This window comes from Magnolia sinica, chromosome 18 (assembly GCF_029962835.1).
Source record: "Magnolia sinica isolate HGM2019 chromosome 18, MsV1, whole genome shotgun sequence".
In the NCBI taxonomy this organism is placed as follows: Eukaryota; Viridiplantae; Streptophyta; class Magnoliopsida; order Magnoliales; family Magnoliaceae; genus Magnolia; species Magnolia sinica.
The window spans coordinates 30911846-30937184 of NC_080590.1; the positions used below are offsets into that span (position 1 = coordinate 30911846).

Below are 25339 nucleotides of genomic sequence, written 5' to 3' on the forward strand. Positions count from 1 at the left end.
CATATCCTAAATCTAAGAGAGAAGAATTTGAGGCTTCTGTTGAGGGTTAAATATTGCATATTAGACCCCAGTTATTGCTTGGATTTACGAACATGGTACCATTTAATGGCCGCTTTAATCATGTTTGTGATGCAGAGTGTATTTAGGAGCATTGACTGAAAAGGGAGCTTAAAGCATGGAATTAACGCTCTGATGACACTAAAGGCAAGGGACGGACTCCAGAGGACCAAGCTTGAAGAATTTACAAGCCAGAGATCCGAGAAAATGAAGCCATTCACGTTAAAGAGGCCCGAAATTGGTGAAGAATACAAGATCACATAGTTCTCGCCATCTGATTGGCTTAAAACTTCATACATGGCCTGAGGGCCATAAATTAACCGTACATATCAAATTTCAGCCCTCAGATCACTATGAAAGTGGCCTAACAGTTAGATCAGCCCATGAAACAGCGATTTGGGGCCCACCTGATATCTGGATATACTTTAATTTTGGTTTTAACCTTTTAAATTAGAGGTTAAGACGTATGGATGGAGTGGATCTCCCAGAAGCATCACCGTGGACCCCACATGAGCAGGGTGTGCACGGTGCACAAGTACTCCAGAGGTGCACGACAGCTGCACCTCCTTCCAAAACGGGCTGGTCCCGTGACCAATTCAAAAACGGCAGTGCCGTTCTCTGTTTTAAAATAGGGACTTGCGGTCCTCATTTGTGGGCCATCATCACGGTTCGGAAGTCCAATCTGAACCGTCGGTTAGAATCCCAGGGTCCATGTTACTAAGGCCTAGGTATCTAAACTTGAAGATGATAGCAAAAACGGCGTCCCAACCATTCCAACGGCAGAATCATTGTCGCAAGATCAATCAAGTGGGCCACGTTATCAGCGCTCCAAAATGACTCATAATGTAATGGTTTTTGAAGAAGAAACTAATGGACGGTGTGGATATCTCAAAACGTTACCCAAAGTGGGCCCACCAAGCTTCAGCGCAACCTGGCGTGCATAATCACGAGCGTCCGGACGCTGCCCGATTTCTCTGGTCGTAACGTGATCAAGACCACATTCTGATGCGTGATTCGGACCGTTCAAACGTTAGAAAAGGGGGTCTTGACCCCAACCATGGAAGCAAAATCAGAGTTTGGGACGATCTTTGGCCCCAAAACTCAGTCCAAACGCAAGTGCGGTTTGCACTTTCACTGTGTAACGTGCGTACGCCTTACGCACGATTTCCTTCCAATCTGTTGCTGCGTAAATCTGGAAGCCAGCGTCCTATCTTAGGTTATAAAAGAAAGAAACAAAAGAAAAGAAGATGGAGGAGAAAAGAGAGGGGAGCGCTCGATCGGACGTGCATCAAAAGGAAGAGAGAGAGTAGAGGAGAGGTTTTGTCTTCTTATTGCTTGATTTTTTTTTAGGTTCTAGCCCTTTCATGGCTGGCTAAACCCCTTAGCTAGGGCTAAGAGGTGAAGCTTGTAGTGTGATGGGAATGATTTTTTGGCTTTGATTTATATAGTGAACTATCTTGATTACGGTTCAATTAAGGGAATACTTTTAGTTTTTAATGTTTTGTTGTGACTGAAATTACAATAGATCTGCGATGGCTTTGAGTATTTCTTCCTCCTTTTGATGTTTATGACGTCAGGAAGCCCTATTGTTCACCATCGTCTCATGGGCATGGTTGGATGACGGTATCCTTCCTAACTTTCATGCATTGTTGATTGGTTGGTAATTAGTTTAATTTTGTTGTTTGCTTTGTCTCCTGGGCATGGTTTGATGATGGAATCCATTCTAATTCATACACCTTTCATCTCGTGAAGACTAGATCAAGTAAGTTCAGTTTGATTTCCATGATTCTTGATGCAGACATAAGATCTCCCTGATCTCTACAAGTGGATCCTCTGAATCCCTAGTTTCCTTCCTTTGAATTCCTTAAGTTTTAGATTAGTATTTCACCATTATTCATCAATTTATATTTGATTTAGATTTCATCTTACGCTAGTTCTATTTCTGCCTAGTTTCAGATAACGTACAGGTTTCAGTCCCTTGGGATTCGACCTCGGTCTCACTGAGTTTATTACTACATCACAACCCTATACTTGGGGAGTGAACAACTTCGTACAAGGAGGCTAACGCTGTAACGTCAGATGGATCGAGTGGATGTGATGGTGATGTTTTGTCTATGTTTACGATCAAACACTTTTACAATGATCGTAAGGACGAGTGGATGCTTGACATAGGGGCTTCTTTTCACATAACTCCTCATTGGAGTTGGTTCACTAGTTACAGAGAGTGCAATGGTGGAAATGTGCTTATGGGTAATGACATTGCCTGTAATGTTATGGCTGTTGGTACGGTGCTCATCAAGATGTTTGATGGGATAGAGCGTACCCTGACTTATGTGAGGCACGTTCCTAATTTGTAGAAGAATCTAATTTCTCTTGGTGTACTTGAGGCAATGGGCTACAAGTTCACAGGTATTGATGGTGCTATTAAAGTATTTAAGGGGGCAAGGGTAATCATGAAAGCGCAACGACTCGGTAATCTTTACAAGTTGATCTGGAGCACTTCAAAAGGTGGATTTGCAGTGGCTGTAACAGATTTCGCCTTTGCACGTGTGTGGCATGCTGGGCATGGCCACATGAGTGGGTAGGGCATGAAGGCTATGACGCGTGGACAGAGATACAGAGGTGGAGCAGTCACCTCTGTGAAGAATCACATTACATAATTGCAGATATCAACGAGGTACATGGACGACTCTTATATCGCATATATCCTTATTGTAAACGAGGGGGATCCGTCTTCTATTCAGATGGCTTTAGGTGAGCCTGATGCTGAGAAGTGGAAGGTGACTATGGACAATGTGATGGACTTATTGTACCAGATCGATACATGGGAGTTGGTGGAGCTTCCAGTGGGCTAGATAGCGGTTGGATGCAGGTGGATCTTCAGGAGGATACAATATAAATATGAAGCGAACTTGGTAGCGAAGGGTTATGCTCAGAGAGAAGGGATCGACTTCTCAGAGATATTCATGCCGACGGTATAAGAGGTGTCTATTAGATCCATGATTAACGCTGGTTGGCCAATACGATCTCGAACTAAAAGGATGGATGAGGAAGAGCGGTTCTTCATGAAGCAACCAGAGCGGTTCAAAGTTAAATGGGCTGAGAAAAAAAAAGTTTGTACGAAGTCGTGGTACGACCTGTCGCCTAAGCAGTGGTATAAAATTTGATTCCTTCATGGTGAGTTAGAGATTGTATGTTAATGACATGTAAATCGCCAATCATGACATGTCTGAAACCAATATACTAAAGACTTGGTTAAGTGGTACATTTAATATGAAGGATCGGGGGCTGTAAAGATGGTTCTCGGCATTGATAGAGACTAGAAGAGGAGTAGGCTTTACTTATCTCAAGCAGAATACCTTGGGTAGGTATTGATCAAGTATATGATAAACCAGGCAAAGTCGGTGAGTGTTCCCTATGTGTCTCTCCTAAAGTTTTCGTCAGGACAAGTCCCAAAACAGATGAGGAAAAACAGGATGTGTCTCATGAGCCTTATTCGAATGCGGTTGGCAGTGTATGATATGGTCTGTATTAGACCAGTTATTTCATAGGCAATCGGTGTTGTGAGCAGATACCTTGGCTAGCAACATTGTGATGCAGTGAGATGGTTACTTTGATATATTCAAGATACGAAGGACTACGTCTTACTTTTGAGAAGACAGGAGCATAGGTGGTTGGGCATGTGGATTCAGATCTAGCAGACATGCTTACCAAGATCGTTCCTTCAGAGAAGTTCAAGTTCTGTGCAACTTCTCTGTGCTTGGTGATGGCGTAAAAGGAAGACAGATTGTGCATGAGAAGCGTTGATGGAGCTATGATGCAAAGTAGAGATAAGAGAAAAGGTCGAGAAGCTATACGTTTGAAGATTGAAGACATGGTAGAGATTGTTGTTGATAAATGTCTTAAATCCATCAAACAAGCTCAATGTCATCAAGGAAATTCGGCCAGCCCAAGATAGTTCGGCTGAAAATGCAGCAACATATTCTTTTAGAATTGCGGGAAGTTCGGCCAGCCTAAGGTTAAGTTCAGTTAGCCGAAGTATCGGTCGGGTAGCCCAAGCTCTGCTTAGGCCAGCCGAAGGTTACACAATTTGTGCGCAGACTGTGTAAATTTGAGGCAGTTTCTGGACTATTCTAAGTCGGTGCGAAAGTAAGAATTCATAATATATAACTAGGAGTTCATAGGGCCATTCTAAAACATGCTAAGGCTTTCTAAAGGTATTTAAAGAGTTTTTAGGGTTTCAAAGGGTGTAGCAAGGGTGAGATTTGAGGTTGTTCGAATCGGGTAAGTCTTTTCTCTTTGTAATTTATGCTTTCATGGTGGATTTTTGTCGCTTTGTTTCGTAGTTTTTTTTCGAAAGAATTTTTCCACATTAAATCTTTGTATTCTCTTGTGTTTGCTTAGTGCTATTGGATTGCTATCTTAGATCTATATTTGTGTGATTCCGTAGTACAAATCCCAACAAAAACTATACATATTATAGAGTCTTGGTGAGTTGAGTCAAGTTGAACCAAGTGGATTGAGTCTTGACTGGGTTATGATCAAATCAAAATTTTATTTTCAGCTCTTAATAAAATTTGATCAAGTCTAAACAGATCTGAATGAGTTGGTTTTTTTTATTCAAGATTTTATAGGTACGAAGAGGACATGTCCACTTACTAGAGTAACTTCAAGTTACAAGCTTTGACTGAAAATGGTAGACCAAACCATCTAAACCCCCAAAAATGTTATGTGCATTTTTATTTAAGCCCCAAAATTAAGAAATAAATTTTTTAGTCTTAACACTATGTTGTAGACTGCAATAATGGTCGACTAGTTTTATTTTGTAATATTTTAGGCATATTTAGTAAAGGGCGTAAATAACAAAAATGTGCATTATTTAAAATGGTGGCCACTTTACATTGAAAATAGCCCATTATTTGGAAATGGTAGAACCCTATTGAGGGTAAAATATTGCATATTAGACCCCAGTTATTACTGGATTTACAAACATGGTACTGTTTAACGGTCTGATTTAATCGTGTTTGTGATGCATGGTGTATTTACAAGCTTGGATTGAAATAGGATGCTAAAAGTATGGATTTAATGCTCATGAGTTACTAAAGCATGGGACGGACCCCAAGAGACCAAGATGGACGGATTTACATGCCAGAGATCCGAGAAAATTGAGAAATTGAAGCTCAAGTGGCCTGAAAGTCGGTCAGAATGAAAGATCACAGGGTTTTCACCATTTGTTCGGCTTGAAACTTCATACATAGCCTGAGGACTATAAATGAACCATACATGTCAAATTTGAACCATCGTATCCCTGTAGAAGTGGCCCAACGGATAGATTAGCCCCTTAAATCCTTAAATGGGGCTCACCGAATCTCTGGATATACTTCAATTTTGGACTCAACACCTTAAATAAGGTGAAAAAATGGATGGACGGTACACATTTCTCACAAGAATCACAGTGGACCCTGCATGAACAGTGCGTGTACATGGTGTACACGCACCGGCTGTGCACCGGACGGTCAGCCCGGTCAAAGACGGGCTGACCCGTCTCTCCTGTGTAAAATGTCCAGCAAATGGACTGACGTCCGCCGATTTTGAGTAATGGGGCCCACCCATCACTGCTACGCCAGATCTTGACCGTTCATTTGCTCAAGAGGGTGTCCATAACCCTCACCTAGGTGACCTTTTACACTATGAAAGCGATTTCAAGATCCTAGCCGTTAAACGCATGATGGACGGCGGAATAAAAGATCATGTGGGCCACACCGATTTCACTCCAAAAATATCCCTTACAGAATGGTTTTTCGATTATATTCCAATGTACGGAATGGATTTTATTCCTGACATCAATCAGTGGGCCACCATCCATCACAGCGCCGACGTGAAAGCTCTGTTCGCAAACAGAGTTTGCGGGTTGATCTCTATGGGGCTCCATAGGACATAAACGGTCTGATCTAGATCGTCCATCAGAAGCCCACGCTCGCTCTCACCCAAGCCTAGGTGACAGAATGTCAGAAGTTAATGAAGATCGGTTTTAAAACGTCCAAACAAGACAACCGATAGTGAAGTAAAAAGCTCACGGGCCACACTGAATGCAAGACATACCACATCATTTCTGACTGGTTTTCCGTTCTGCATCTAATGGACGGCTTTGATTCTTCCATAGAAATCGATAATGGGCCCTACTAAACAATCAGCATAAATCCCTCCGTTGCATATGCAGAAACGCATAGTCCGCCTCCGTGACGGCAACTCCCAGCCACAGCCTTAAGGTGTCTATACAAGAGAGAAAGAGAGGAGACGTGGAGGGATCATCTTGGATCCTGAGCAGCCCTGGAGGCAAGGACGTGGAGCGGGTCTGCAACGAGTTCTCCTTTTTCCTTCTTTGATTTTGAAATTTTTTTTTTTTAAACCTTAGTTTATTTTATGCTTTTATTTAAGAGATTTTAGGATGTCCATGAGAAGCTAAACCTCTTAGCTAGGGCTAAGAGGTAAAGCTTGTAATGTAGTCGGGATGTTTGCATGGTTTTGATTCTTGTTTTGTTGAACTCTTTTGGATTCTAGTTTAATTATAAGGAGTATTTTTAGTTTTTAATGGTTTGTTGTGACTTAAATTACAATGGATCTGTGATAGTTTGAGATATTCTCTTTTCATGTATTGAGATTGTGAACTAGGGAACCTTGTTATTTACCATCGTCTCATAGGCATGGTAGGGTGACAGAATCCTTCCCAACTTTCACAATTCTCTTATAATTAACTGTGAGATTGGTAAATTGCTATTGTTTGCCATCGTCTCCTGGGCATAGTTAGGTGATGGAATTACTTCTAAATCTTCACCAATCTTATTTGTTGATGATTAGATCCATGAAAAATTCAGAAATCTGACAAATCTCTTCTTACCAATTGGATAAGATAGGACTCCGATTCCAATTGTGTCCCTAAATATTTCATCATTACTACAAGTGGATCCTTGGCACCCTAGTTTTCTTTCACTGAATTCTGTAAGTTTTAGATAAATATTTCATCATTATTCCTTCAATTACATTCGATTTACTATTCTACAATGAGCATGGTGGAAAAAAGTTCAAATGTTTTTTCAAACTGAAGAAACAAGCACACTGGCCACTTATGCCAATGGCCATATGTTCAAAGCAAATATAGTAACTTCAAAAGGCATTCTCAGTGGGCCATTACTGTGGTATTACATTCATTACAGCCCATGACATTTAGTTAATGAAATTAAAAAAAATTAGGAAAAGTTGCATGATGATTGCCATGGAACAATTGTAAAGATAGTTTCAACCTTGGAAACTTGAATATCAACATGGAATCACGGGGACTTGAGTCAAGCTTTGCGAGTTTTATGGAGTTCTCGAGTTAATCGAGCCACGACTGAGTTATGACCAAATCATGCTTTTCCCTCCTGTGAAATGCCAATGAGGAAAACAGTTGTGCATGTGAACCAAAAAGTGAATGGTTAAAAATGGCTGGTTGATGGAATATTGGTGCACATATGTGACCCACCTAATAAACTTAAAATGCAGGTACGGTCCATGCCATGGATAGAGAGAGAGACGTGGAGGGAGTGAAAGTTAAGTTGGGTTTTGATAAGTTAAATATGGATGTACTCTTTAACCAAGTATTATTGCTCTTGACTATATATATATATATATATATATATATATATATATATATATATATATATATATACACACACACACACAAGAAATGTTCACACACAACTAGTTGGACCATTACTCTTGCTAGGGTGGTAGACTCTCAGGAGTTTCTATCTCTTTTTTACTATATGTAATGCCTATCTATGAATGGCCACGTGACATCAAGTGTTACATGGGTATGTTGGGAATACGTGTCAAAGATCTAGTTCGTTTTTCAAACATGACCCATTAATTAAATTTTATCTGCCAAAAAATTATAAATGGACTTTATAGTTGAATCCACACATGTAAGTTGAAACTAAATTATTGGAAAGTTTTTAATGGCCACTTTTCTTGTATAAAAATATTATGTACTATTGATAAGAAATATATATTTTTTATACCTTTCATATACATAAAATGAATTCTATTTGATTAACTGATTGGATTTCTTACCAATCTGATACATTATCCAGACCCATCACACGTGCACACCTTTTTTAAAAACAAACCTGTTCCTCCTTCCTCTCTCCACATTTTATGCTTTCTCTCCCTCTGTACCGCTGGCAGACGTAAATTGCCTTTTAACCTTCCGCCACTTCCGGCCATAGGAAGCTAGTGGGCCCGCTATAATATTTATGATAAATTTATCTGTCCTTCAGTTTTTCTAGATCGTGTTAGGACTTAGGTCAAAAAATAAGACAAATCCAAAACCCTAGTAGCCACACAATAGGAAAAACTGCATTTTGTATTGAAAATACAAAAATATTAGCATGATCCAAAACTTTCGTGACCCGTCCTACCATGATCATGATCTAGTATAATATTTGATAGTCTCCGGTGCATCGGTACTCTTCCAGAGTGTTTTCAAAGGGGGATGGATTAGATGTTACCTTGACAATGGGGCCCACCTTGATGAAGGTGTTATACATCCACCCTGTCCGTCAGTTTTTATTGATCATTTTAGGACTTGTTCTCATTATTTAATGCTCACCGTAGAAAACTACTTAGGTACCTCCTATGCCCCACTGCAATGTTTATTTTCCATCTAACCTTTTGATAAGGTCAGATAGACCTGGATGAAGGAAAAATACAAAGATCAACTTAATCTAAAACTTTACGGCCCACAGTAAGTTTTTAATGGTCAATCACCATTGTTTCTAGCGGTGTAGTCCAGTTTAGGTTTGGATCTTTTTAAGTTTCGGCATTAAGGCATAAAATGCGATGAAAGAATGGATGGACAGCATGGATATACAATACATTTATCAAGGTAGGCCCCATACGGTCAGGGTAACACCTACTCACATATTAACCGGCGACACCTAATTCACTCTCATTTGGAAAGAAGCACTCTCATTTGGAAAGAAGCATAAAAGAGGGTACGGATTGGGTATTACTTCACCGGACCTATCTAAGAAGAATGGTCTCTCTGGGCCCAACGTGTTCTATATATTTTATCAACACCGTTTATCTAATTTGACAGATCATTTTATCCCATGATCCAAAAGGAAAAAAAAAAAAGTAGATTGGATGCTCAATTACACCACATCACATGAAGTAGTGGGGATCGAACTATAACTGTTGAAAACTTTCTAAGACCCACCGCCATGTTTATTTGCCATCCAACCTGTTCACAAGGTTACATAGACTTGTAAGAAGGGAAAACATAAATATCAGCTTGATCTAAAATTTTTGTGGCCCCCAACAGGTTCTCAACGGTAGGCTATAAATATCTACTACTCATGTGGTGTGGTCTACTTGATCCTTTGATGTGCCTTATTTTCAAGCTCATGTAATATAATTTAGAAAAACTGAGGGATAGGACAGATTTATCACAAACGTCATAGGGACTCCACCTAGCTTCCTATAGTATAGGGGTAGAGATGACATTAGTTGAGAAGGGATAACATTAAATGAAGAGAGATGGAGAGGAGGAAGAGTCTTTTTCCGGTAGAAAACAGGATGAGGAGACAAGGATTACATGTGTGATGTATTTGATTAATGCACCGCGTGTGTAAAACATCTAGTCCCTTAATTAGGTAAGGTTCTTTATAAGCATTTGAACGAAAATTAATATTATGACATACAATATTATTTCTATAATCAATAGTATGATATATTTATATTAGAAAAGTAAGTTGTTAAAAATTTGTTCTAATGGTTCAAATTTAATTTTCATATATGTATTCAATAATGAGGTTTATTTACTAAATTTTTTGTAAATAAAATTTAATTAATATATCATAATTGATGAACGGTGTTCATCTTTAGCACATATTCTTGTCATACCTGTATAAGACTTGATGTTACATACTCTCTCATAAGTAAGCATTATATGTAAATAAAGAAAAATATTCATGTAATTTAATGCATTACTAGTTGGACCAATTTCAACGGTTCAACTAGTGGTGTGTGAGCTAGGGTTGAAAGTCGGGCCGGTTGGGTCGGGTTGGGTTGGTGCTCAACCCTAACCCAACCCAAGGTTCCTATACCTCAACCCTAACCCAACCTCGGGTTGGGAATTCTCAACCCAAGCCCAATCCAAGCGGGCTCGGTCGGGGTTGATCGGGTTGGTCGGGTGTATACCTGCTAATATTTTCGTTATTACATTAGTTTATTGTGTTTCAATATAAGACAATTACTCCTTTAAAAGTCATCTAGCATAGCATGCAATCTATTTATAAAAGAGAAATCCGGCATATCTTATTCGCTTGAGTCACTGGAAATGACGTGGACAAATGAGACTCAATATTACTAATGTGCCTTTGACACAAATGATCCACACTCAATTATAATTTATAAGTAACTTATATATTGATCAGGTTCGGGTTGGACCGGGCAACCCGAGACCTCAACCCGAGCCCAATCCAAATTTTATCGGGTTGGTGTTTGTATAGCCCAAGCTTGAGATCGGACTTGATACATCTTGCCCGAGCCCAACCCAATGTCGGGTCGGTCACGGGTCGGTCGGGTTGAACTCGCCCAACTTTCAGCCCTAGTGTGAGCACCCGATACATCTTGCCCGAGCCCAACCCAATGTCGGGTCGGTCATGGGTTGGTCGGGTTGAACTCGCCCAACTTTCAGCCCTAGTGTGAGCATTCCTCTCTCTCTCTCTCTCTCTCTCTCTCTCTCTCTCTCTCTCTCTCTCTCTATATATATATATATATATATATATATATATTATACAGAAGTTGGTGTGCTGTACATCTATTCGCATGCGCCTGACAGAGAGGACTGGGCCAATGGGTTGCCTTAGCTTGAATTGTATGGTAGCGTAGGCTGTGTTTTTTTTAATGTCATTTAGCTCCTGTTTTGGCTAGGTCTATATGACCGTAGCTTGGTTATATTGGTTGATATAAAAATATATAGAGAGCCGATTGTACATTCAAGCTGCATGATGGGGCCGTCGTCTGATGGTATCCAAACTAAAGGAATTATCCAACTAAGGGGCTGTTTGGTAGCACCTCAAGAACCAATTCTTTCTATTTTCTTTTAAGTAGCTGTTTGGGAAGGAATTCTTAGAAAAATATTTTCTCTGTACTCTTAAAGCATAGCTAGAATTATTTTTATACAGAAATAGCTAGGACCAATTTTTTCTCAATGATTTACTCTCTCTCTCTCTCTCTCTCTCTCTCTCTCTCTCTGGGGCCTCCTTGTTTAGTAATAAAATTCTACTGAAATTATGAAAATGTGGCTCCACAAGATGGACGGTCTAGATCCATGAATAAAACTTTTTGTCATAAAGGTTTTGGACCACCTATTTTCCTGACTATTTATCGGTTGGTAGGATTGTCAATTCAAAGTGATGCTTGGAAGAAAAGGGGAATCGAGTTGTGGACACATGATGTGTGGTCTGGATCCATGATCAGACGTTTTAAATTAATGATTTGGACTGTCACACTACAAGAAAACTGGCCTCCCAGAAAACCGCCGGCAAAGCCTTTGCCCGTGGTCAGGTAACAGCCGGTAAAGCCTACGTCGGTAAGGGCTTTACCGGCAGTCAGCTTCCTTTACTGGTGGTTGTGTTGGCCACCGCTTCATGTGGGATTTACCGGCAGTTTATACACCTTTACTGGCGGTTGTGCTGGACGACGGCCTATAGGTAAATTAACCATCTTCATTCTCCGCACGGGAGGGTTAGAATCATTTAATCCATGTGTATTTGAACCTGGCCATCTATAATATTGGTAATCAGATGGACGGTCTAACTCTTTCTATGAAACATGGGCAATGTACATTGGGCCATTCATTGGTTGGTTAAGCTGTAATATCATGATGCACTTTCTAAAAGATGATGGCAGTCCACTAATCATGCATGCATTATAAACTGTCAATATCCATATTATATACCACTAGCCCTTCAACTGACAAAAGGGCCATTTGTCTTTTCAGATCTTTTTTGTAAGTAGCCTCTCGAACTTTCATTTTCGTTAGGTGTAGTCAATGGGAATACCCTTATTATTAAGAAACCCAAAGAACAAAGGCTTGGTGAGGCATCACAATGACTAAATAACATTCACACCACATCATATTATGGTGAACGTCCCCGATCCACCAGATCTTCTATCACCAGTGTAGGCCCCAGTGCGGTAGTGATGAGAATATGCAACACACTATTGTGTCAGGCACATTCTTGATTTGAAAAAGAATCTGATTTCTCTTGATGTATTTGAGGCAATGGGCTATAAGTTCACGGGTATTGATGGTGTCCTTAAAGTATTTAAGGGGGCACGGGTGATCATGAAAGCACAACGACTCGATAATGTTTACAGGTTAATCGGGAGCACTTCAAAAGGTGGAGCTGTAGTGGATGTAGAGGATTCCACCTCTGCACGTGTGTGGCATATTGGGCATGGCTACATGAGCGGGCAGGGCATGAAGGCTGTGACGCACGAACAGAAATACAGAGCACGTGGAGCAGCCACTTGTGAGAAGAATCACACAGCATAATCGCAAGATATTGGCGAGGTACATGGACGACTCTATTATCGTAGGGAACCGTCTTCTATTCAGATGGTTCTAGGTGAGCCTGGTGCCGAGAAGTAGAAGGTGACTATGGGTAGGGCTATTCACGAGTTGAGTTAGCTCAAAAAACTCGCTCAACTTGCACTACCAAAAAATCAAGCAATAGCTATGGAGGTTAAAAGCTTTTAGCTACGGATTTAATCCGTATCAATATAGCTACGGATTTAATCCGTAGCTATATCCTAAGTGCTCTGTAGCTAAAGCGTACCTCCCCACCTAAAACATATTAAATATAGATGGTGCTTAGGGGGATCCATGAGGTCCATTGGAATATATGTGTTTGATATAAGCCGTCCAAAAATTCTGATATATAATTTTAGTGCATGAGCCCAAAAATTATATAGATTAAATGTCTAAGTGGACCACACCATAAGAAATAATATAAAATAAATTTTTACTGTTAATATGTTGTGTGGTCGCCTTACAGATTCGATTTAACTCATTTTTTATCAGCACTTAAAATAATAATTGAAAATTAATGGATGGAGTGGATATATGAAATACATCACAGTGGGCCCCACGGTCCTAAAACCATAAAATGTCTCTGGGAGCCGTCCGTCACGCGCCCCTCCAAAACCCCAAACCCCTCCAAAAATGAAACCCCCATCCGCCATTTTCTCCCGCTCGCTGATGAACCCATCTCTCCATCTCTCTCTCCATCTCTCTCTCTCTCTCGCACTCAATTTCTCTCTTTCCCTTGCCCTCTCTCGATCTCCCGATCTTCCTCACCCTCTCTCCTTGTCTCAAGGCCGCATTCCCCACTCTGTTTTCAAAAACCCATTTCGCTGCAAGAAGGAGAAGGACAATGAGAAGGAGAAGAAGACGAAGCACGTACAGTTAGTTTCTTTCTTTCTCCCTCTTTATCTCTTTCTCAAATCTTTCAATCCTTCAATCTGCATTCCCCTCTCTCTGTTTCTGAAATCTAAGGGCCATTTGGCCGGTCGGATTGGAAGGGATTGGATGTTATTGGAAGGGATTGGAAGTTAAATCTTGGGATTGGCCGGGGCGTGCCAAATAGAGTCGGTGATCTGATCCCAATCCCTGAGACGTGTTTGGCTTGAGGGATTGGAAGGGATGGGAAGGTTTAATTCCGGTATTGGCCGGGCATGCCAAACAGACTGGATATATCAATCCAGGGATTTAGCAATCCCATGTATCTGAAGACAATCCACTGACAACACCATCAATACCTAGAAATCCAGGCCATCCACCCTAATACCATTCAATCCCTTTTAATTCACCCAGCCAAACGGGCGCTAAAAATGCTTTGTGGGCTCCACCATAATATGTGTATGCAGGCCATTCATTTTTTTAACTTCATTTTAGGGCCAAATCTTAGGTAGACCACACCATAGGAAACTGTGGTGATTGAACGCCCACCATTAGGGCCTGTTTGGCTGGGCAGATTGGATGGATTTGGATGGTATTAGAGTGGATTGCACAGATTTCATGGTAATGATAGCTGCGTCAATGGATTGGTGCAAGATTTATGGGATTACTATATCCTGAGATTGTTATTTCCGGTCTATTTGGGACGCCTGGCCAATCCCGGGATTAAACCTTCCAATCCCTTTTAATCCCTTGAACCAAACACGTCCCAAGCAATTTTGAAAGGATTAGGGTGGATTGGATGGGATTTAAAGGTAATGATGGTGATGTCAGTGGATTGTCTTAAGATCCTGAAAGGAATTCCATAATTTTTTTTTTTTAGGTTTGTCAGATTGTGACATCAATTTGAATTTCTATGTTTTTTTTGACAATGTCTTTTATGTTACTGGCACAGGCATTCATATATACATTGAGAACTATGATTGAAGTGCTAGACTAACATGTGCATTTACACTATTTTTTAAATGTTGGTGACTTATCCACCACACGTGTCATAAAACATGTTAATCCACTGCATTGGATTCATCAGGAATCAAGCAGTGGTATGGAGCTGCTGAGATGCATCTGACTTTATTGCACACTGCTGCAATGGTTGGTCATAGTGTTTGTAAACATCAACTAGCTTTCATTCAACATTTATATATATAAATCTTGAAGGGAATTCCAAAAAATTTGTTAGTTTGTCAGTTTGCGAGATCAATTTGAATGTCTTTTAATTTGGTGTAATATTTGTTATTTTACTGGATGTGCGTCGTAGCTATCCGGATATTGAGTAGGGGTCCTTAGAAGGTGGGAACCGCTGTTATGACCATGATGAAGCTGTTCATTTCCTATGGATAGCATTAGAGTGGCTTGGCCATTTGGACAGGCCGTGTTTATGTATTTGGTCGCCATTAATGGAGTTGACCCGGATGTGCGTCGGAGCTATCCGGATGAGCGGGGGTTCCTGGAAGATGGGAACCGCTGTTATGACCATGATGAAGCTGTCTATTTCCTATGGACAGCATTGGAAGGGCCTGACCAATTAGAGCAGACCGTGTTTATATCTGTATTTGCAGGGACCACACCCTTATCCTATAACCTAAACCTATTCTCAAGTCCCAAAACTTATAACTACAACCTAAACCTAAACCTATAACCTAAACCTATAACCTAAACTCAATTCTTTAAACTTTAACCTACAACCTAACTTAAACCTATACTTATAACCTAAACCTATTCTCAAATCCCAAAACCTATAACTATAACCTAAACCTTAACCTAAACCTATAACTTGTAACCTAAACATATAACCTAAACTCAATTTCCTAAACTTTAACCTACAACCTAACCTAAACCTATACTTATAACCTAAACCTATTCTCAAATCCCAAAACCTATAACCTAAACCTTAACCTAAACCTATAACCTAAACTCAATTCCCTAAAACTTAACCTATAACCTAACCTAAACCTATACTTATAACCTAAATCTATACTTATAAGAAAAACCTATAACCTACAACATTAACCTTAACCTATAACCAAAACCAATACTTAAAACCTAAACCTAAACTTCTAACCTTAACCTAAACCTATTCTCAAATCCCAAAACCTATACTTATAACCTTGAACCTAAACCTTAACCTATAATCTTAACCTAAACTTATAAACTTAACCTAAACTTATAACCTTAACTTATAACCTATAACCTAAACCTATACTTTTAACCTATAACTTAAACTTCTAACCTTAACCTAAACCTATTCTCAAATTCCAAAACCTATAACCTAAACCTAAAACTTAACCTATAACCTAAACCTAAAACTTAACCTATAACCTATAACCTATACCTATAACCTATTACTTAAACGCAATTCCCTAAACCTTAACCCATAACCTAACCTAAACCTAAACCTAAACCTATAACCTAAACCTAAACGTATTCTGAAATCCTTAAACCTAAACCCACACCTAATCCTAATCTCAACTCCCTAACCTAAACCTAAACCTAAACTTGAAAACACAAACCTAAACCCCATCCTGAACCCGAACCCGATTTCCTAAACCTAAACCTTAACCTTAACCTAAACCAAAACCTATGACCTAAACCTTAACCTGTATCCTATAACCTAAACTTAACCTAAACCTAAAACCTAAACCTTAACCTATAACCTAAAACCTAAACCTAAACCTAAAACCTAAATGTATTCTCAAATCTCTAAACCTAAACCTACACCTAATCCTAATCTCAACTCCCTAACCTAAACCTAAACCTAAACTTGAAAACCCAAACCTAAACCCGATCACGAACTCAAACCCGATTTCCTAAACCTAAATCTTAACCTATACTCAATTCCCTAAACCTATAGCTTATAATCTAAACCTAAATCTAAACCTTAACCTAAACCTATAACCTTAACCTAAACCAAAACCTATGACCTAAAACCTTAACCTATAACCTATAACCTAAACTTATAACCTATAACCTAACCTTAACATAAACCTAAAACCTAAACCTAAACTTAAACCCAAAACCTAAATGTATTCTCAAATCCCTAAACCTAAACCTACACATAATCCTAATCTCAACTCCCTAACCTAAACCTAAACCTAAACTTGAAAACCCAAACCTAAACCCCATTCGGAACCCGAACCCGATTTCCTAAACCTAAACATTAACCTATTCTTAATTTCTTAAACCCAAAACCTAAATGTATTCTTAAATCCCTAAACCTAAACCTACACCTAATCCTAATCTCTACTCCCTAACCTAAACCTAAACTTAAACCTTAACCTAAACCTATAACCTTAACCTAAACCTAAACCTATGACCTAAAACCTTAACCTAAACCTAAACCTAAACCTTAACCTAAACCTATAACCTTAACTTAAACCTATAACCTATAGCTTATAACCTAAACCTAAACCTAAACCTAAACCTAAACCTTAACCTAAACCTATAACCTTAACCAAAACCAAAACCTATGACCTAAAACCTTAACCTATAACCTAAACCTCAACCTTAACCTAAACCTAAAACTAAACCTTGACCTTAACCTTAACCTAAACCTAAATCTAAAACCTAAATGTATTCTCAAATCCCTAAACTTAAACCTACACCTAATCCTAATCTCAACTCCTTAACCTAAACTTAAACCTAAACTTTAAAACCCAAACCTAAACCCGATCCCGAACCCGAACCCGATTTCCTAAACCTAAATCTTAACCTATTCTCAATTCCCTAAACCTATAGCTTATAATCTAAACCTAAATCTAAACCTTAACCTAAACCTATAACCTTAACCTAAACCAAAACGTATGACCTAAAACCTTAACCTATAACCTATAACCTAAACTTATAACCTATAACCTAATCTTAACCTAAACCTTAACCTAAACCTAAACCCAAAACCTAAATGTATTTTCAAATCCCTAAACCTAAACCTACACCTAATCCTAATCTCAACTCCCTAACCTAAACCTAAACCTAAACTTGAAAACCCAAACCTAAACCCCATCCCGAACCCGAACCCGATTTCCTAAACCTAAACCTTAACCTATTCTCAATTCCTATAACCCTAAACCTTATAACCTAAACCTTAACCTAAACCTAAACCTAAACCTATGACCTAAAACCTTAACCTATAACCTATAACCTAAACTTATAACCTATAACCTAACCTTAACCTAAACCTTAACCTATAACCTAAAACCTAAACCTAAACCTAAAACCTAAATGTATTCTCAAATCCCTAAACCTAAACCTACACCTAATCCTAATCTCAACTCCCTAACCTAAACCTAAACCTAAACTTGAAAACCCAAACCTAAACCCAATCCCAAACCCGAACCCGATTTCCTAAACCTAAACCTTAACCTATTCTCAATTCCCTAAACCTATAGCTTATAACCTAAATCTAAACCTTAACCTAAACCTAAACCTAAACCTTAACCTAAACCTATAACCTTAACCTAAACCAAAACCTATGACCTAAAACCTTAACCTATAACCTATAACCTAAACTTATAACCTATAACCTAACCTTAACCTAAACCTAAAACCTAAACCTTAACCTATAACCTATAACCTAAACCTAAACCTAAAACCTAAATGTATTCTCAAATCCCTAAACCTAAACCTACACCTAATCCTAATCTCAACTCCCTAACCTAAACCTAAACCTAAACTTGAAAACCCAAACTAAACCCGATCCCGAACCGAACCTAAACCTAGACCTTACCTAAACCTAAACCTATAACCTAACCTAAATTCCCTATAACCTATACTTATAACCTAAACCTAACCTAAACCTTAACCTAAACCTAAACCTAAAACCTATTAACCTAACCTAAACCTAAACCTATAACCTAAAACCAAAACCTATGAACCTAAACCTAAACCTATAACCTATTCTCAACCTCTAAACCTATAACCTATAACCTAAACCTACCTTAACCTAACCTAAACCTAAACTTAACCTAAACCTAATAACCTAAACCTAAACCTAAAACCTAAATGTATTACTAAACATACCTAAACCTAAACCTACACCTAATCCTATATCCTAAACCTCTACTTAAAACCTAAACCTAAACCTAAACCTATGATAAACCCTAAACCTAAACCCGATCACCAACCCAACCTCAACCTCTACCTAAACCTAAACCTTAACTTCAAAACCCAAATCTCAACTCCCTAACCAAACCTAAACCTAAACCTATGATCTTAAACTAACCTAAACCTAAACCTTAATACTAAACTAAACCTATAACCTAAACCTAAACCTTAACCTATACCTATAACCTTAACCTAAACCCTAAATCCTATGACCTAAAACCTTAACCTATAACCTAAGCCTAAACCTAAACCTAAACCTTAACCTAAACCTATAACCTTAACCTATAACCTAAAACCTAAACCTAAACCTAAACTTAAACCTAAAACCTAAATGTATTCTCAAATCCCTAAACCTAAACCTAACTTGAAAACCCAAACCTAAACCTATACCTAAACTTGAAAACCCAAACATAAACCAGATCCCGAACCGGAACCCGATTTCCTAAACTTAAACCTTAACCTATTCTCAATTCCCTAAACCTATATCTTATAACCTAAACCCTAACCTAAACCTTAACCTAAACCTAAACCTAAACCTATAACCTTAACCTAAACCTAAACCTATGACCTAAACCCTTAACCTATAACCTAAACCTCAACCTTAACCTAAACCTAAACCTAAACCTTAACCTAAACCTATAACCTTAACCTAAAACCTAAAACCTAAACCTAAACCTAAAACCTAAACCTAAACCTAAAACCTAAATGTATTCTCAAATCCCTAAACCTAAACCTACATCTAATCCTAATCTCAACTCTCTAACCTAAACATAAACCTAAACTTGAAAACCCAAACCTAAACCCGATCCCGAACCCGAACCCAATTTCCTAAACCTAAACCTTAACCTGTTCTCAATTCCCTAAACCTATAGCTTATAACCTAAACCTAAACCTAAACCTTAACCAATACCTATAACCTTAACCTAAACCAAAACCTATGACCTAAAACCTTAACCTATAACCTAAACCTAAACCTAAACCTTAACCTAAACATATAACCTTAACCTATAACCTAAAACCTAAACCTAAACCTAAAACCTAAATGTATTCTCAAATCCCTAAACCTAAACCTACACCTAATCCTAATCTCAATTCCCTAGCCTAAACCTATACCTAAACTTGAAAACCCAAACATAAACTCGATCCCGAACCTGAACCCGATTTCCTAAACCTAAACCTTAACCTATTCTCAATTCCCTAAACCTATATCTTATAACCTAAACCTAAACCTAAACCTTAACCTAAACCTAAACCTAAACCTATAACCTTAACCTAAACCAAAACCTATGACCTAAAACCTTAACCTATAACCTTAACTTCAACCTTAACCCAAACCTAAACCTAAACCTTAACCTAAAACTAAACCCAAACCTAAAACCTAAAACTTAAACCTAAACCTACATCAAATCCTAATCTCAACTCTCTAACATAAACCTAAACCTAAACTTGAAAACCCAAACCTAAACCCGATCCCGAACCCGAACCCGAACCCGATTTTCTAAACCTAAACCTTAACCTATTCTCAATTCCTTAAACCTATAGCTTATAACCTAAACCTAAATCTTAACCTAAACCAAAACCTATGACCTAAAACCTTAACCTATAACCTAAACCTAAACCTAAACCTAAACCCGAACCTTAACCTAAACCTATAACCTTAACCTAAAACCTAAAACCCAAACCTAAACCTAAAACCTAAATGTATTCTGAAATCCCTAAACCTAAACCTACACCTAATCCTAATCTCAACCCCCTAGCCTAAACCTAAACCTAAACTTGAAAACCCAAACATAAACCTGATCCTGAACCTGAACCCGATTTCTTAAACCTAAACCTTAACCTATAGCCTAAACCTTAACCTATAACCTATAACCTAAACCTATAACCTATAACCTAAACTCAATTCCCTCAACTTTAACCTATAACCTAACCTAAACCTAAACCTATAACCTAAACCTAAACCTAAACGTAAAACATAAACCTAAACCTAAAACGTAAATGTATTCTCAAATCCCTAAACCTACAACTAGAGTCACAAACGCAAACAGGGAGAATCTTTCGGCGATTTCACAACCCGCCTGGTGAGTACCCAAGTTTGTATTTGGGTCATGTTATTTACAACATCTGAATTTTTTCCAGCTATACTTGCAACTTGAATTATTTCATGGGTTTTGGGATCTGAAATTTAACAAATGTCTAACCATTTTTAAAAGAACACTACCACAGAAAATTTCTATATCAGCAGTGTCTTAATGCTTGGTTTTGCCCCATTTTCATCTACATATCATTCCTGGGGCAACTAATAGAAAATCCGAAAGGTTCTATACCGGCAAAGTAAGCATTCATTAAGTTTCTTCCTGTCATATGCAAGGCTTTGATAAACTGAAAGAGACAGTTGAGAAGTGGGAGGGCATAACAAAGGCACTGACACGATTTAATCTAAAGCTTTTTGCTGACAAAGACACATATGAAGCCATGGATGAACTTGCAAAGTTGCAGAACAAGACTGCTCACCAGCTGGTCATGGAAGTCATCCGCAACTGAAATGAAAGTGTTTCTCTTGCCTTGCTTCAATCTGAGGCAGCTCATATGAGGCCAGAGAATGGTTTTTGGTTCCCCATTGCTAAATGGTCTTGTAACTCTTCACCATTAGTAATTGCTTCAATCTGAGGCAGCTCATATGTGATTGTAATTGAATGAATGAATGATTATGAAGGTGATAATTGAATGAATGAATGATGGTAATTGAATGAATGAATGATTATGAAGGTGGTAATTGAATGAATGAATGATTATGCAGGTGGTAATTGAATGAATGAATAAATGATTATAATTTTTTTTTAATGTAGGCTATAGCTACGGATATTAACCATAGTTGTTATAAAATTCAGGATATTGCTACGGATCCAACACTACTTTTAACTACCAATAATATCCGTAGCTGAAGGTTTTTTTGGCTACAGAAAAATTTGCTATGGATTATATCCGTAACTATTTTAACCTATTGTTACAGATTAGATCCATAGCCATAGGTTTTAGACCTATTGTTTTGGGACCTATGACGACGGTCGTGCCATGGACGTGCTATGGATTTAATCTGTAGCTATATGTCTATGGCTACGAATTAAATCCGTAGCCTTTGCCCATTTTTTTGGTAGTGTTAGCTCGAGTCAGCTTGGATTGACTTGGCTTGAATGGCCGATTCGGGCCGAGTCAAGCTAATTATTTGAAGCTCGAGTTGAGTTCAACCAGGGGGCATTTCAACTCGACTCGACTCGAAGCTCGAACTCGAGCTTGACTTGGCTCGATAAATAAATATATTAAATATTATATATATATATATTATATCAATATAAGTTTTAAGTTTTAACTTAAAAAAAAAAAACCCTAGAGTCTCTTCTCGATCGCATGCGCCCCCTTTCCCTTTCTTCTCTTTCTCTACCCGCTCCCAGCCGTATGCCCGCCCGGACCACCACCACTAGTTTTCATTTCAACTCCACAATAGTATGATTTCAATCTCTTGATATCTACTTCTTGGGCGAGAAACCCAAAAACTCCGAGATGGGTTCTTCTCAGATTTGTTAGAGCTTCAAGGAAATCTAATGATCTGATTGGCTAGAACTCTTTACTTGGATTTCTGATCCGTGTTCTACTCTATTTCTTTTTTAGTACTTGGATTTCTTCTGGTGGAAGAAAATCAAGAACAGATCGGTTCTTACAGGTTTCCTCATCTGATTCGAAGCTTTGTTTAGTTTTTGCATCGGGTTTTATTTTGATTCTCCTAAGATTTTTGAATTTTCATCAATGGAGGAGGATCCAGAACAAAATCCATTACTCTCTCACCCAATAAGCTTGAGCTCGATTCGAGGTAAACTCGACTCGACTCGAACCACTAGCTCGACTCGAACTCGACTCGACAGCTTTTGTAAACAAGCCAAGCTTTAATGTTGAGCTCGAGCTCGAGTACAGCATGGACAAGCCGAGCCGAGCTTGGCCCACCTTGACTCGACTCGGCTCGATGCCCACCTCTAACTATGGGTGATGTGATGGATTTGCTGTACCAGATCGACACATGGGATCTGGTGGAGTTTCCAGTGGGCTAGGAAGCGGTTGGATGCAGGTGGATCTTCAGGATGATACAACATAAATACAGAGCGAGGTTAGTAGCGAAGGGTTATACTCAGAGAGAAGGGATCGACTTCTTAGACATATTCGTGCCTACAGTATAGCAGGTGCCTATTAGATCTGTGATTGCCGCTGGTTGGCCAATGTGATCTTGACTAGGAAGGATGGATGTGGAGTTTGTACTTCTGTACGGGAAATTGGAAGAGAAAATCTACATGAAGCAACCGAAGAGGTTCGAAGTTCAAAGGGGCTGAGAAAAAAGTTTGCAGGAGGCCGTGGTACGACTTATCGCCTAGGTAGTGATTTGATTCCTTCACGGTGAGTCAGGAATTATATGTTGATGACATATAGATCTCCAATTATGACATATCTAATATCAACATACTGAATACTCGGTTAAGTGGGACATTTATGATGAATGATCGGGGGAGAGGGGGGCTGTAAAGATGGTTCTCGGCATTGAGAGTGGAAGAGGAGTAGGCTTTGGTTGAGACTGAAAGAGGAGTAGGCTTTGGTTATCTCATGCATAATACCAGGTAAAGCCGGAGAGCGTTCCTTACGCGTCTCTCCTTAAAGTTTTCCTTAGGACATGTCTCAAAATAGATGAGGAAAAACAAGATGTATCTCATGAGCCTTATTCAAATGCGGTTGGCAGTGCATGCCGTGGCCTGGATTAGACTGGTTATTTCACAGGTTATCAATATTGTGAGCAAATATCCCGACAAGCAATATTAGGTAGCAGTGAGATGGTAAGAAAACTACTTCTTTCCTTTTGAGAAGACCAGAGCAAAGGTGGTTGGGCATGTGGATTTTAATTCGGCAGACATGCTCACCTAGAATGTTCCTACAGAGAAGTTCTAGTTCTGTGCAACTTCTCTGGACTTAGGGATGGCGAAAAAGAAGGATGAAGTGTGCACGATGATGTGATGCAGAGATAAGAGAAGAGGTCAAGAAGCTACATGGTTGAAGATCGAAGACATGGTATAGATTGTTGTAATCAGATGTCTTAAATCTGTAATTCTTGCGCTACTCAACCAGTCGAGGGTTAGGCTCGACCAGTTGAGGGTTATGTAGCCTGTGCGCGGACTGTGTAAATTTGATGTGGTTTCTAGAATTTTCCAAACTAGGTGCATAAGGGAAGTTTCTTAAACTATAAATATGGGTCCCTAGGGCTATTCTTGGGCATGCTAAAGCTTTTTAAAGGGGTTCTAAGGGTTCCTAAAAGGATTTTAGGGTTTCTAAAGGGTGTAGCAAGGGTGAGATTCGAAGTTGTTCGAATCGGGTAAGTCTTTTTCTCTTTGTAATTTATGCTTTCATAGTGGAATTCTGTCGCTTTGTGCTATGGTTTTTTCCCAAAAGGGTTTTCCACGTTAAGTCTGTGTATTCTCTTGTGTTTGCTTGGTGCCATTGGATTGTTATCCTAAATCTAGATTTGTGTGATTCTGCAGCATTAATCCCCAACAACATGGACATTACAGTGGCTCCATGGGACTTCCATTGATGGGTATATCTAAGGAATGGTTCGCATGAAGGATGCCATGATGACATATCTCATGTAGATGTTACATAGTTATCTATCCACGAATATAACATCTACAATTCTCTGCTTAAACACAACACCACTTCTAATTGACAGCTGATCGGCTACTCTCCAACTCAGCCTATCGATTTATCAAAGGGATGCCAATTGGGTAGTGAGGCCCTCATCACCCTCAGCAGTGGTACGGTGATTCTAAGTAGATTTGATTGGTGATGTCGTATGCTGTCAGAGAAGGATACGAGAGCAATGGTACGGTATCTCTAAGTAGATTTGATTGGTGATGCTGTGTGCTGTCAGAGAAGGATATGAGAAATAGTTCGCGGAGAATTTTATGACTGTGGACCCCACCTTTTATCCAATGGTATTTATGAAGCAATACAAACTTAACATATGAACTTAGACCTGCTCGTATGGACATCGAATTTTAGGACGAAAATACCCGTATTTTTTAAGTAAGCTGATCTATGGCTATGAATTTGGTGGCCCTCTATGGCTATGGATTATTATTGTAGCCATAGGTATCGTAGCCGATCTAGTAGCCGACCCCGACAGTGGTACATGACATTGAATCGGGGTCGACCGAGTCAGTGGGATGTGGCTTTTCAAGGCAAAATCAGATGGTTAGCATCATCTTCTTAATGTAATTTTTGAGTTATTCTCCATAATTAAGTATTCATGCACCACTCATGTTTTTTTTTTTTTAAAAATTTTAAATTAGCCGTTTTTTTTTTCAATTTTGGAATAAGAAAACTAGTTTGGTTCCATGTCTCTAAATTCAGATTGATCATATAATCCTAACCATCTAATTGATGGACATCAAATGGAGGGTTATAGTAAAATAGCCAGTGGTCCAAAATCCGACTATTAATATCACCATCTTAGTGTGATATTTGGGTTATGCTTCATCCACAATTGTGCATGCATTATGTAGCTATCAAATTCCTATT

At 38.9% G+C, this 25339-nt stretch overlaps 1 long non-coding RNA gene across 1 annotated transcript; it reads right to left on the bottom strand.

Moving 5' to 3' along the window:
* Window positions 1-16504: 16504 nt before the first annotated feature.
* LOC131233717 (uncharacterized) lies at window positions 16505-19360 on the bottom strand. The gene is made up of 3 exons (XR_009165330.1): window positions 19258-19360; window positions 16898-16954; window positions 16505-16555 (listed from the first exon to the last, which is right to left on the bottom strand). It is a non-coding gene; the product is annotated as an uncharacterized LOC131233717 (long non-coding RNA).
* Between the last annotated feature and the right edge of the window lie 5979 nt (window positions 19361-25339).